This window comes from Labrus bergylta, chromosome 15 (assembly GCF_963930695.1).
Source record: "Labrus bergylta chromosome 15, fLabBer1.1, whole genome shotgun sequence".
Lineage (NCBI taxonomy): Eukaryota > Metazoa > Chordata > Actinopteri > Labriformes > Labridae > Labrus > Labrus bergylta.
Window position 1 is genome coordinate 25,976,590 of NC_089209.1, and position 12,996 is coordinate 25,989,585.

Consider the following 12,996-nt stretch of genomic DNA (forward strand, 5'->3'; position numbering starts at 1 on the left):
TGCGCTGTACCACTGAGCAACATCCCCTGTGCATGCTGAGCACACAAGACAATCGTCGAACCAGTACTGTCTGGGGGCCGATGATGACATTTCTCATAACTAATAAGTAGTGCTCTCGATGACGATACAATATCTTGAACAGCTGAGAAAAGTCTGTGAGTCACCGGATTGACACGGGGAGACGAGCCGCTGAGTGTGTAAGCGCTCAGGAAATTGGAAAGTCTTTGCAAGCAACTGACCTGCTTTCCAGGATCAAACTCCAACAATTCAGCAGATGCAACATGAGAAATAACGATATCGGCAGTATACGAAACTGCTCAGGGAAAACCCAACGCATTTCAAGTCCATCGCCTTAAACACCCGGCCACGACAACCCAACATGTTGCTGTACCCCTCCTCCACTGCCAGCAGTTTGTACCTAATGTCTGTCAACCAAATCGTAGCTGAAGGTTGTAAGCTTTCTTGGCTGCAAGATGCAAATATAATGCTTGGTTGTGTTGGGCCACGCAGGCTTAGAACAGTCATACAATGGACTTGGGCCTGCACCTCTGTAAAAGCCTCATTTGAGTTATTCACTGAGATCACAAAGAGGCCTAAAAGGACTCTTAATCCCAGAATCCCCTGCGGTACTTCACACCTACGTGTGAAGTAAAGGGGGGACAGGACTCTCTCTCTTCTCATTGGAGGAGACCTGAGGTAGACCCCCATGGAGCAGGCCAGGCTACAAAACTCCAAGACTTCCATTGCTCGACCTCTTTCACGCGCTGACCTTCGGTGCTCGGAGACCCAAGAAGATCTCCTGTTTCCTGCAACAATCTTCCTTTGTTTTAAGTTTTGGCGCGCAGGTAATCCGCGGCCGGCAGTGTTCTAAATTCCGAGCTCGGATTGTCCAGTGAACGCATCTCAGTTTCTCGGAGAGCGTCAGACTATAACAGATTATCAGAAAGATAACGGTCTTATTCCGTCCTGCAACGAAAGGACATCAAAAGACATTTTCCACTCGACGGAGAACCAACGAAGCCGCTCTCGCCGTAAGGGACCCTCGCCGCCATCAGACGCCTCTGCACCAGGACGGACAGAAGATCTGCTCCATCGCCGGACTCTTTTCCTTTCACCAATCGCGGACAAAGCGATTCACAAGTGAGGCTTAATTAGGTCTGGGCAGAATTAGCTTTAGAGAGTGTTTTTAACAATTGTTGATCAAAGCAGAAACTGTAATTTTTATCTTTGTTGGACCTGCGTCCTGAGTTTTAACTGTTTAAAACTCTTGTTGTTTCGGACCGCTGCGTCCTATATGTGTTTATCGTAACAGCGTTATAACCGGGTATTACTCTTCTGATCAGAAAGGCCAGTGTAAGCCGTATTAACCTGAATTCGGCTATTGGTTTGTTTCTGTGAATGAAGGGAATTACTCCGAGTTGTGGCGCGGGAGTCGGACTGTGATCCGGCCTCTTCAGGCACGCATTTCTCTTTTATTCTCTTTTATTTCCCCTTCTACGCACACACATACACACATATTCCTGTGTAAACGTACATCTGGAGACCAACTCCACCACCGCGCCATTACGCACAGAGATCTATACACTCGCGGCTATCCAGACGCCTCAGAGACACAGACTGTGTAGGGCCGAACTCAGTCTCTTTTAGACCTTAAGGCCACATTTAGGCCTTTGTTAGGTGTGTGCCATCGGAAGGGCGACCACGTGGGACGAAGTAATCTTCCCCCCCCTTCTCTCTCCCTTTCATCCACACGCGCACGCACCCAGGTCTTTGTTAGGTTTGCGCCATCGTGAACGACCACGAGGGTACGAAGCCATCTCCCCCCCCTTTCTTCTTCCCTCTCTCTCTCTCTCTCTCTCTCTCACACACACACACACACACACACACCTACATTCACACCCCTTCCACAAGCCTTTGCTTGATAATGTTTGTTGCTTAGATTAGTTTATAATAGTTATTTGTTTAATTAAGTTCATTGATTTTGGATTGATGTTGCTTTGTTTAAATAAATTCTGTTATAATTTAAGAGAGCAGTTGTTTGTGGTTACTGGTGTATTTACATTGTGATATAAGCTGGGTGCGAAGGCTTTGTGTACGGATTTCACGCCTTCAATTTATGAAATATAGTTATTCATTATTAATAATATTAGTAATTAAATAACTAATTTGAGACTGATTTGAGTGATATTTTGGTTATATTTACCTGATTACAGGTTGGTGCCCCAAAACGAGATTAAACATAGTTTAATGATATTTTATTTATATTATTAATAATTAAGTATAATTATTAAAGAATATAACCAAAGTTGACTTGATACAACCCCAACAAATGGTGCAGCCCGTGTGAGGCCTTCAATAAACCAGCTTTATTGCACTGTAAATGCACAGTAATCCAAACTTAAAATCCTAAAAAGGATCCTTCGGAAGAAAATTATATTTTCTTTAAATTTTTGTGGTTTAAGCAAAGCAGACATCAAGCTGTGGCTTAGTTGTGTTTTATGTTGTTAGTTAATGGTTAAAGCCGTAACTGTTGTCCCCTTTGGGTCTATACAACAATTGGACATAATGATGCAGCTAGTGTGACTTTATCAAGGAACTTGATTTGTTGCATTAATCTAGATTTTGATCCTGAAGTATTCGACTAAAGGATTGTGGTGCTCCTTGTTGTTTGAGAGCCATTTGGCCAGATGAGAGTGTAACCTCATCATTGTTGCATAGCCAGCTGTCTGAGAGGTGTGAGTTCCTCCCTTCCTTTGAGGACTTGAGGTGTGAATCCCCTCTCCTATCTTCCAGGATAGACTGCAGTGATCAGTTGGGAAACTTAGATAAGATTTGCTCTTGTGTACCAAGACCCTAGGTGAGTCGGGGGCTGAGACTCCTTTTGGATCAGACGACGCAGCACTGCAAGAAACTGCTGCCGGTCTGACGAACCTCTCCTCAGAGGAGAGTGCCAACCTATATAGCTAGTCAATTAGCATTAGTGATAAGAAGTTAGAAGAGCTAGTTGATCTTATCAACCACAGAGCCAGGCTCACCCCTAATAAAGACAGAATGTATGCAGAAGACATACATCAACTATGGGCCAAAGCTCACTATGGATCAGACGATCCACCCCTTCAAGACGTAGTTGCTAATCTTATCCACCTCCCTACAGAGCAGCTCGACAGCCTGAACTCCTACACCCTCAGCACATGTGAAAAGAGACTAAAGGGCTTGGTTGAATATGCAAATCAACCAACTGGGAAGCCAACACGTACAGCTTCAGATGTTCTAGGCGAAATTCTCCTCCTTTATCAGCGCAAATCAAATGTGCAGAATGAGATACACCGGGAACAGCTAGCCCGGGTACTAGAAGAAGGACAGATCCTGCGGGACGACTTCGAAAGAATGCAGGATAAACTAAAGACCTTGCAGGAAAATTGCAAGGCCCTGCAGGAGGAGAATAAAACACTGCACGAAAGCAGCAAACTGGCCGAACAGAGGAAACGAAGTGATATGGTACCCAGAGTTCAGGACAGGCAGAGAAGGACTTCAGCCCCCAGATCAGATGAGGAAACCTCAGACGAAGGATGGGAGACTGAAACAAGCCCCTGGAGGAGGGAGACAGACATGTTGCAGGATCTGGAGGAGAGGGGAAGGCACCGCCGGGTCGACCCAGGCACAAAAGCGCCCACGTCCTCAGACCACCCGGTAAAGAGTAGGATGAGTAAAGAGGAAGGGCCCCCGCGTTCCGCCATACGCTTTGAGCGAAGAGAACCCTCACCCCGCAGGATGAGAGGCTTTACTCCCCCTAGAGACAGGGAGGAGACACGGGCCCAATTGGGCACCGAACGCTACCTGTCCCACGATAGACGGCCACGTCTGAGCCGAACACAAACCCCGCCACGGTTACAACCCTACTACCGTGACAACCACAGGGCTTACGATTCATCAGACGAATCGGACGACCCTCGCCAGCCTTCGGGTCAGGGCCTGCGAACCAGGCAGATAGAACCTCAGGCCAAAGATCTGAAGCGTTTTGACCCAGATAGCCCAGATTCAAGTATTAACGATTACCTTAGAGAAGTTGACCATTGTCTCCTTGACCTGCCTCATGCGTCCTCACATGAAAAACTGAAACGGATCTGGAAGACTACGGCTAGGAGTGTCCGTGATTTCATGGGGACACTCCCACCAAAGGTCCGATCCTTGCAGAAAGGAAACAAATCTGTTAATCAGCACTTACAAACTGCCAAGCAGAAAGTGTTGGACATGCTTGAATTAATTCAGGGAGCACAGGTAAGCATGGAGCAAGACACATCGTCAGGATATGACTCTGATCCTGGACCAAGCCCCTTAAGAGATCAAACAACCCTGCTGAAAAAGCTCAGTAAAGAACCGAGCAGCCAGGATAACCCAAGGACTGAGGAAATAAGTCTAGTTTTCCCTGATTTTGACTGTGGAGCCCCGCTCCTTGGGGAAACGCCCCAGTTCTCTGACAACTGTGACACCCTTTCACACCTTCACAGGTTTGAATCACCACATAGGAAGGGGGGTGACTTCTCAGCCCCCAGAGGCAGAGATAACACCAGGCCCCCTCCTGCTACCTGTAGGTTCCCATTGCAGGATTCACGGCTAAGGAATATCCAAACCTCAGATGACTGGGATGGCTCCCTTCTACCCAGAGATCAAAGAATGCGCATAAGGCTCATTGAATCCATGGCACAGGATGTAGAGCGGTTTGATCCAGATAACTCAGACCTCTGCATCGATGATTACCTCAGAGAGATTAACCTGTGTCTCAGTGAGGTACCTGATGCATCCACAAGAGAAAAACTCAGGCTGATCTGGAAGACAACTTCCAAGAGTGTCCGTAACTTCACGACTACCCTTCAGCCTGAGATCAGATACCAGTACTCTGCGCTCTGCAATGCTTTGCGCCAGGAATACTCCACCTACATTGACCCTGCATCTGCCCTTCTTAGTGCTTTCAGTGTCTTGCATCAGAAGCACGAGGCCCCCAAAGATTATTACTGGCGACTTAGATCTGCATATTTCCAGGGACGTAAGGCTCCAGGTTTGGAAGAGAACCCAACTTTCAAGTCCATCTTCATGCACAATCTGCATGGCTGCGTGCGTTCAGATGTCACCCTGCATAGTCGTACACATCAGCTTAGTATGAAAGAGATCAAGAGATTCGCACAGGCGGTTTGGCAGACACGCTTACGCCACGTGTCACGTGAGGGCAACAAGCTGCCTTGTGCTAAGAATAAGAGACCATATCACCGGCAGAATAGAGAACAGAGCCAGGGGGGTGAAGGTGGGACTCAACCACAGAGTAGGTTCCAGCCTGGAGAACTGATCGCTACCAGATCCGAACGGAACTCTCGGGATGGCCGTAGTCTGAGACAGAAGGGTAGGTATAATCGGAGTTCCTACGAGCTCCCTAAGGACTCCCTCGCTTACAGAGAACCCGATTCTGACTCCACATAGGAGTGGGGGTGTAGCCTCCATTGTAGAAACACAACAATGTCACTCTACCGACATGAATGTTTCCTAGTCCCTGTTTTGTGTTTTGACATTGGTAGGGAGACACATAATGTACATGTACATTTACACACCTACATGCCACAAACACCTTCCCACAGGCTTACTCCTGCCCAGGCTAGGAGTTAGCCCACAAATCTACACCTTATACTCTTCTCTTTCTCCCCTCCTCTTGTCTGTTTGTTTCATTTGTTTTGTTAAAGAATGCACCTTGAGTAGCAAAGCTTTGCTAATGCCTGGTTATGTTTTATGCCTAGCTTTAGACATAGTTAGACAGTCTGCCCAGACTTTGCCTCAGTGTCTGCCCAGACCGAATGCCTCTCAAAATGTATGGACTTTTTGCTCACTAACTATTTGAAAATTTGTCTCCTCACGCATGGACTGTTGGCCCTATTTGCCCTAAAGACCGCGACCCGCAATCCCATTCTTCAGGACAAAGGGGGGATGTTGGGCCACGCAGGCTTAGAACAGTCATACAATGGACTTGGGCCTGCACCTCTGTAAAAGCCTCATTTGAGTTATTCACTGAGATCACAAAGAGGCCTAAAAGGACTCTTAATCCCAGAATCCCCTGCGGTACTTCACACCTACGTGTGAAGTAAAGGGGGGACCGGAACCTCTCTCTCCTCATTGGAGGAGACCTGAGGTAGACCCCCATGGAGCAGGCCAGGCTACAAAACTCCAAGACTTCCATTGCTCGACCTCTTTCACGCGCTGACCTTCGGTGCTCGGAGACCCAAGAAGATCTCCTGTTTCCTGCAACAATCTTCCTTTGTTTTAAGTTTTGGCGCGCAGGTAATCCGCGGCCGGCAGTGTTCTAAATTCCGAGCTCGGATTGTCCAGTGAACGCATCTCAGTTTCTCGGAGAGCGTCAGACTATAACAGATTATCAGAAAGATAACGGTCTTATTCCGTCCTGCAACGAAAGGACATCAAAAGACATTTTCCACTCGACGGAGAACCAACGAAGCCGCTCTCGCCGTAAGGGACCCTCGCCGCCATCAGACGCCTCTGCACCAGGACGGACAGAAGATCTGCTCCATCGCCGGACTCTTTTCCTTTCACCAATCGCGGACAAAGCGATTCACAAGTGAGGCTTAATTAGGTCTGGGCAGAATTAGCTTTAGAGAGTGTTTTTAACAATTGTTGATCAAAGCAGAAACTGTAATTTTTATCTTTGTTGGACCTGCGTCCTGAGTTTTAACTGTTTAAAACTCTTGTTGTTTCGGACCGCTGCGTCCTATATGTGTTTATCGTAACAGCGTTATAACCGGGTATTACTCTTCTGATCAGAAAGGCCAGTGTAAGCCGTATTAACCTGAATTCGGCTATTGGTTTGTTTCTGTGAATGAAGGGAATTACTCCGAGTTGAGGCGCGGGAGTCGGACTGTGATCCGGCCTCTTCAGGCACGCATTTCTCTTTTATTCTCTTTTATTTCCCCTTCTACGCACACACATACACACATATTCCTGTGTAAACGTACATCTGGAGACCAACTCCACCACCGCGCCATTACGCACAGAGATCTATACACTCGCGGCTATCCAGACGCCTCAGAGACACAGACTGTGTAGGGCCGAACTCAGTCTCTTTTAGACCTTAAGGCCACATTTAGGCCTTTGTTAGGTGTGTGCCATCGGAAGGGCGACCACGTGGGACGAAGTAATCTTCCCCCCCCTTCTCTCTCCCTTTCATCCACACGCGCACGCACCCAGGTCTTTGTTAGGTTTGCGCCATCGTGAACGACCACGAGGGTACGAAGCCATCTCCCCCCCCTTTCTTCTTCCCTCTCTCTCTCTCTCTCTCTCTCTCACACACACACACACACACACACACCTACATTCACACCCCTTCCACAAGCCTTTGCTTGATAATGTTTGTTGCTTAGATTAGTTTATAATAGTTATTTGTTTAATTAAGTTCATTGATTTTGGATTGATGTTGCTTTGTTTAAATAAATTCTGTTATAATTTAAGAGAGCAGTTGTTTGTGGTTACTGGTGTATTTACATTGTGATATAAGCTGGGTGCGAAGGCTTTGTGTACGGATTTCACGCCTTCAATTTATGAAATATAGTTATTCATTATTAATAATATTAGTAATTAAATAACTAATTTGAGACTGATTTGAGTGATATTTTGGTTATATTTACCTGATTACAGGTTGGTGCCCCAAAACGAGATTAAACATAGTTTAATGATATTTTATTTATATTATTAATAATTAAGTATAATTATTAAAGAATATAACCAAAGTTGACTTGATACAACCCCAACAGTTGCGATGGCCGGGAATCGAACCCAGGTCAACTGCTTGGAAGGCAGCTATGCTCAACACTATACCACCATCGCCTGTTTGAACCCAAATCCGGGGGAGGGATGAAAATTTTTCCTATCTCTCTAATGACCAGTGGCAACATTTGACTGGAGGAAAACTTTTTAATATTACAGTTATCCATAATTTAACATGGATCGAAAGCGGTAGAGGTCGTGGGATGCGCCTTTGCTTTGCAATATAACAACAACCGTTGTGTAAGGTGCCTTCCATGTCTCATACTGATAACATTTAGGAAAGAACAACACAAGCAGATTGTGTACTCTGGAGGATGCCAAGAAACCAGCTGCGATAGCTGGGAATCAAAACCAGGTCAACTGCTTGGAAGGCAGCTATGCTAGCCACTATACCACTAGCGCTACATGGACAGGGGTTTTGTGTAGCAAAGCTTGTGCTCGGATTGGACTGCAGCAAGCACTGTTGATGTAGCCATCAATGACCCATATTTACTAAGATTGTGCAAGAACATTTGAAGCCACGCAAGGAAGCTTGTTAAGCAGAAGATCACACTCTCTTCAACATGTCTTCAGTTTCTTCTGCTACTGCAGGGACCTGCATACCTCACTACTCCGAAGTTTCTGTAGTCCAACAGCGATTTGCGCCGAGAGATTAAAACTGTCATTCGTTGTTGGCAGGATTCGAACTTGCGTGGGGAGACCCCAATGGAATTCTAGTCCATCGCCTTAACCACTCAGCCACAACAACCACTCTGGAAGTTCCCTTTGGATCCACGCATAGTCAACAACATATGGAGCCTCGGTTTTCCCTTTCACAAACTGCCTCAAAATCCCTGTTTCAAAAAGCCTTCTTTTTTTCCATGGGCCATATTACCCTCAATACACACCTTGAAATGAAATGAAATGGAGGGAAATATGTGCTAGCCATGACAGAAAATGTATAGCAACTCTGAGTGCAAGAAAGGAACCTTTGCCTTCTGAGAAGAGCTGTGTCAGTTACTGCAGGCTGTTGCGAACTGCATGTAACCCTCAAAGTTCAAAGAGAATGTACTTCTTGTGTGGAAAATGTTCAGCTCACACATTCTGAGAATTGAAGACGAGGTCAGCAGAAGTTATGCTGATGGAAATATCGGCTAATGAACCCGGGGCCTCATACATGCAAAGCATTCGCTGTACCACTGAGCAACATCCCCTGTGCATGCTGAGCACACAAGACAATCGTCGAACCAGTACTGTCTGGGGGCCAATGATGACATTGCTCATAACTAATAAGTAGTGCTCTCGATGACGATACAATATCTTGAACAGCTGAGAAAAGTCTGTGAGTCACCGGATTGACACGGGGAGACGAGCCGCTGAGTGTGTAAGCGCTCAGGAAATTGGAAAGTCTTTGCAAGCAACTGACCTGCCTTCCAGGATCAAACTCCAACAATTCAGCAGATGCAACATGAGAAATAACGATATCGGCAGTATACGAAAGTGCTCAGGGAAAACCCAACGCATTTCAAGTCCATCGCCTTAAACACCCGGCCACGACAACCCAACATGTTGCTGTACCCCTCCTCCACTGCCAGCAGTTTGTACCTAATGTCTGTCAACCAAATCGTAGCTGAAGGTTGTAAGCTTTCTTGGCTGCAAGATGCAAATATAATGCTTGGTTGCGATGGCCGGGAATCGAACCCAGGTCAACTGCTTGGAAGGCAGCTATGCTCACCACTATACCACAATCGCCTGTTTGAGCCCAAATCCGGGGGAGGGATGACATTTTTTCCTATATCTCTAATGACCAGTGGCAACATTTGACTGGAGGAAAACTTTTTAATATTACAGTTATCCATAATTTAACATGGATCGAAAGCGGTAGAGGTCGTGGGATGCGCCTTTGCTTTGCAATATAACAACAACCGTTGTGTAAGGTGCCTTCCATGTCTCATACTGATAACATTTAGGAAAGAACAACACAAGCAGATTGTGTACTCTGGAGGATGCCAAGAAACCAGCTGCGATAGCTGGGAATCAAAACCAGGTCAACTGCTTGGAAGGCAGCTATGCTAGCCACTATACCACTAGCGCTACATGGAGAGGGGTTTTGTGTAGCAAAGCTTGTGCTCGGATTGGACTGCAGCAAGCACTGTTGATGTAGCCATCAATGACCCATATTTACTAAGATTGTGCAAGAACATTTGAAGCCACACAAGGAAGCTTGTTAAGCAGAAGATCACACTCTCTTCAACATGTCTTCAGTTTCTTCTGCTACTGCAGGGACCTGCATACCTCACTACTCCGAAGTTTCTGTAGTCCAACAGCGATTTGCGCCGAGAGATTAAAACTGTCATTCGTTGTTGGCAGGATTCGAACTTGCGCGGGGAGACCCCAATGGATTTCTAGTCCATCGCCTTAACCACTCGGCCACAACAACCACTCTGGAAGTTCCCTTTGGATCCACGCATAGTCAACAACATATGGAGCCTCGGTTTTCCCTTTCACAAACTGCCTCAAAATCCCTGTTTCAAAAAGCCTTCTTTTTTTCCATGGGCCATATTACCCTCAATACACACCTTGAAATGAAATGAAATGGAGGGAAATATGTGCTAGCCATGACAGAAAATGTATAGCAACTCTGAGTGCAAGAAAGGAACCTTTGCCTTCTGAGAAGAGCTGTGTCAGTTACTGCAGGCTGTTGCGAACTGCATGTAACCCTCAAAGTTCAAAGAGAATGTACTTCTTGTGTGGAAAATGTTCAGCTCACACATTCTGAGAATTGAAGACGAGGTCAGCAGAAGTTATGCTGATGGAAATACCGGCTAATGAACCCGGGGCCTCATACATGCAAAGCATGCGCTGTACCACTGAGCAACATCCCCTGTGCATGCTGAGCACACAAGACAATCGTCGAACCAGTAATGTCTGGGGGCCAATGATGACATTTCTCATAACTAATAAGTAGTGCTCTCGATGACGATACAATATCTTGAACAGCTGAGAAAAGTCTGTGAGTCACCGGATTGACACGGGGAGACGAGCCGCTGAGTGTGTAAGCGCTCAGGAAATTGGAAAGTCTTTGCAAGCAACTGACCTGCTTTCCAGGATCAAACTCCAACAATTCAGCAGATGCAACATGAGAAATAACGATATCGGCAGTATACGAAAGTGCTCAGGGAAAACCCAACGCATTTCAAGTCCATCGCCTTAAACACCCGGCCACGACAACCCAACATGTTGCTGTACCCCTCCTCCACTGCCAGCAGTTTGTACCTAATGTCTGTCAACCAAATCGTAGCTGAAGGTTGTAAGCTTTCTTGGCTGCAAGATGCAAATATAATGCTTGGTTGCGATGGCCGGGAATCGAACCCAGGTCAACTGCTTGGAAGGCAGCTATGCTCACCACTATACCACAATCGCCTGTTTGAGCCCAAATCCGGGGGAGGGATGAAAATTTTTCCTATCTCTCTAATGACCAGTGGCAACATTTGACTGGAGGAAAACTTTTTAATATTACAGTTATCCATAATTTAACATGGATCGAAAGCGGTAGAGGTCGTGGGATGCGCCTTTGCTTTGCAATATAACAACAACCGTTGTGTAAGGTGCCTTCCATGTCTCATACTGATAACATTTAGGAAAGAACAACACAAGCAGATTGTGTACTCTGGAGGATGCCAAGAAACCAGCTGCGATAGCTGGGAATCAAAACCAGGTCAACTGCTTGGAAGGCAGCTATGCTAGCCACTATACCACTAGCGCTACATGGAGAGGGGTTTTGTGTAGCAAAGCTTGTGCTTGGATTGGACTGCAGCAAGCACTGTTGATGTAGCCATCAATGACCCATATTTACTAAGATTGTGCAAGAACATTTGAAGCCACGCAAGGAAGCTTGTTAAGCAGAAGATCACACTCTCTTCAACATGTCTTCAGTTTCTTCTGCTACTGCAGGGACCTGCATACCTCACTACTCCGAAGTTTCTGTAGTCCAACAGCGATTTGCGCCGAGAGATTAAAACTGTCATTCGTTGTTGGCAGGATTCGAACTTGCGCGGGGAGACCCTAATGGATTTCTAGTCCATCGCCTTAACCACTCGGCCACAACAACCACTCTGGAAGTTCCCTTTGGATCCACGCATAGTCAACAACATATGGAGCCTCGGTTTTCCCTTTCACAAACTGCCTCAAAATCCCTGTTTCAAAAAGCCTTCTTTTTTTCCATGGGCCATATTACCCTCAATACACACCTTGAAATGAAATGAAATGGAGGGAAATATGTGCTAGCCATGACAGAAAATGTATAGCAACTCTGAGTGCAAGAAAGGAACCTTTGCCTTCTGAGAAGAGCTGTGTCAATTACTGCAGGCTGTTGCGAACTGCATGTAACCCTCAAAGTTCAAAGAGAATGTACTTCTTGTGTGGAAAATGTTCAGCTCACACATTCTGAGAGTTGAAGACGAGGTCAGCAGAAGTTATGCTGATGGAAATATCGGCTAATGAACCCGGGGCCTCATACATGCAAAGCATGCGCTGTACCACTGAGCAACATCCCCTGTGCATGCTGAGCACACAAGACAATCGTCGAACCAGTACTGTCTGGGGGCCAATGATGACATTTCTCATAGCTAATAAGTAGTGCTCTCGATGACGATACAATATCTTGAACAGCTGAGAAAAGTCTGTGAGTCACCGGATTGACACGGGGAGACGAGCCGCTGAGTGTGTAAGCGCTCAGGAAATTGGAAAGTCTTTGCAAGCAACTGACCTGCTTTCCAGGATCAAACTCCAACAATTCAGCAGATGCAACATGAGAAATAACGATATTGGCAGTATACGAAGCTGCTCAGGGAAAACCCAACGCATTTCAAGTCCATCGCCTTAAACACCCGGCCACGACAACCCAACATGTCGCTGTACCCCTCCTCCACTGCCAGCAGTTTGTACCTAATGTCTGTCAACCAAATCGTAGCTGAAGGTTGTAAGCTTTCTTGGCTGCAAGATGCAAATATAATGCTCTGTTGCGATGGCCGGGAATCGAACCCGGGTCAACTGCTTGGAAGGCAGCTATGCTCACCACTATACCACCATCGCCTGTTTGAACCCAAATCCGGGGGAGGGATGAAAATTTTTCCTATCTCTCTAATGACCAGTGGCAACATTTGACTGGAGGAAAACTTTTTAATATTACAGTTATCC

At 46.3% G+C, this 12,996-nt stretch overlaps 7 non-coding genes across 7 annotated transcripts; all 7 read right to left on the minus strand.

The window, feature by feature from the left end:
- Positions 1–7,806: 7,806 nt before the first annotated feature.
- On the minus strand, positions 7,807–7,878 carry trnag-ucc (transfer RNA glycine (anticodon UCC)). The gene has a single exon. It is a non-coding gene; the product is annotated as a tRNA-Gly (tRNA).
- A 606-nt stretch (positions 7,879–8,484) lies between these two features.
- Positions 8,485–8,566, minus strand: trnas-aga (transfer RNA serine (anticodon AGA)). Its single transcript has one exon. It is a non-coding gene; the product is annotated as a tRNA-Ser (tRNA).
- Positions 8,567–9,477: 911 nt separating this feature from the next.
- On the minus strand, positions 9,478–9,549 carry trnag-ucc (transfer RNA glycine (anticodon UCC)). The gene has a single exon. It is a non-coding gene; the product is annotated as a tRNA-Gly (tRNA).
- Positions 9,550–10,155: 606 nt separating this feature from the next.
- Positions 10,156–10,237, minus strand: trnas-aga (transfer RNA serine (anticodon AGA)). Its single transcript has one exon. It is a non-coding gene; the product is annotated as a tRNA-Ser (tRNA).
- A 911-nt stretch (positions 10,238–11,148) lies between these two features.
- On the minus strand, positions 11,149–11,220 carry trnag-ucc (transfer RNA glycine (anticodon UCC)). Its single transcript has one exon. It is a non-coding gene; the product is annotated as a tRNA-Gly (tRNA).
- Positions 11,221–11,826: 606 nt separating this feature from the next.
- trnas-aga (transfer RNA serine (anticodon AGA)) lies at positions 11,827–11,908 on the minus strand. Its single transcript has one exon. It is a non-coding gene; the product is annotated as a tRNA-Ser (tRNA).
- A 911-nt stretch (positions 11,909–12,819) lies between these two features.
- On the minus strand, positions 12,820–12,891 carry trnag-ucc (transfer RNA glycine (anticodon UCC)). Its single transcript has one exon. It is a non-coding gene; the product is annotated as a tRNA-Gly (tRNA).
- Positions 12,892–12,996: the final 105 nt, after the last annotated feature.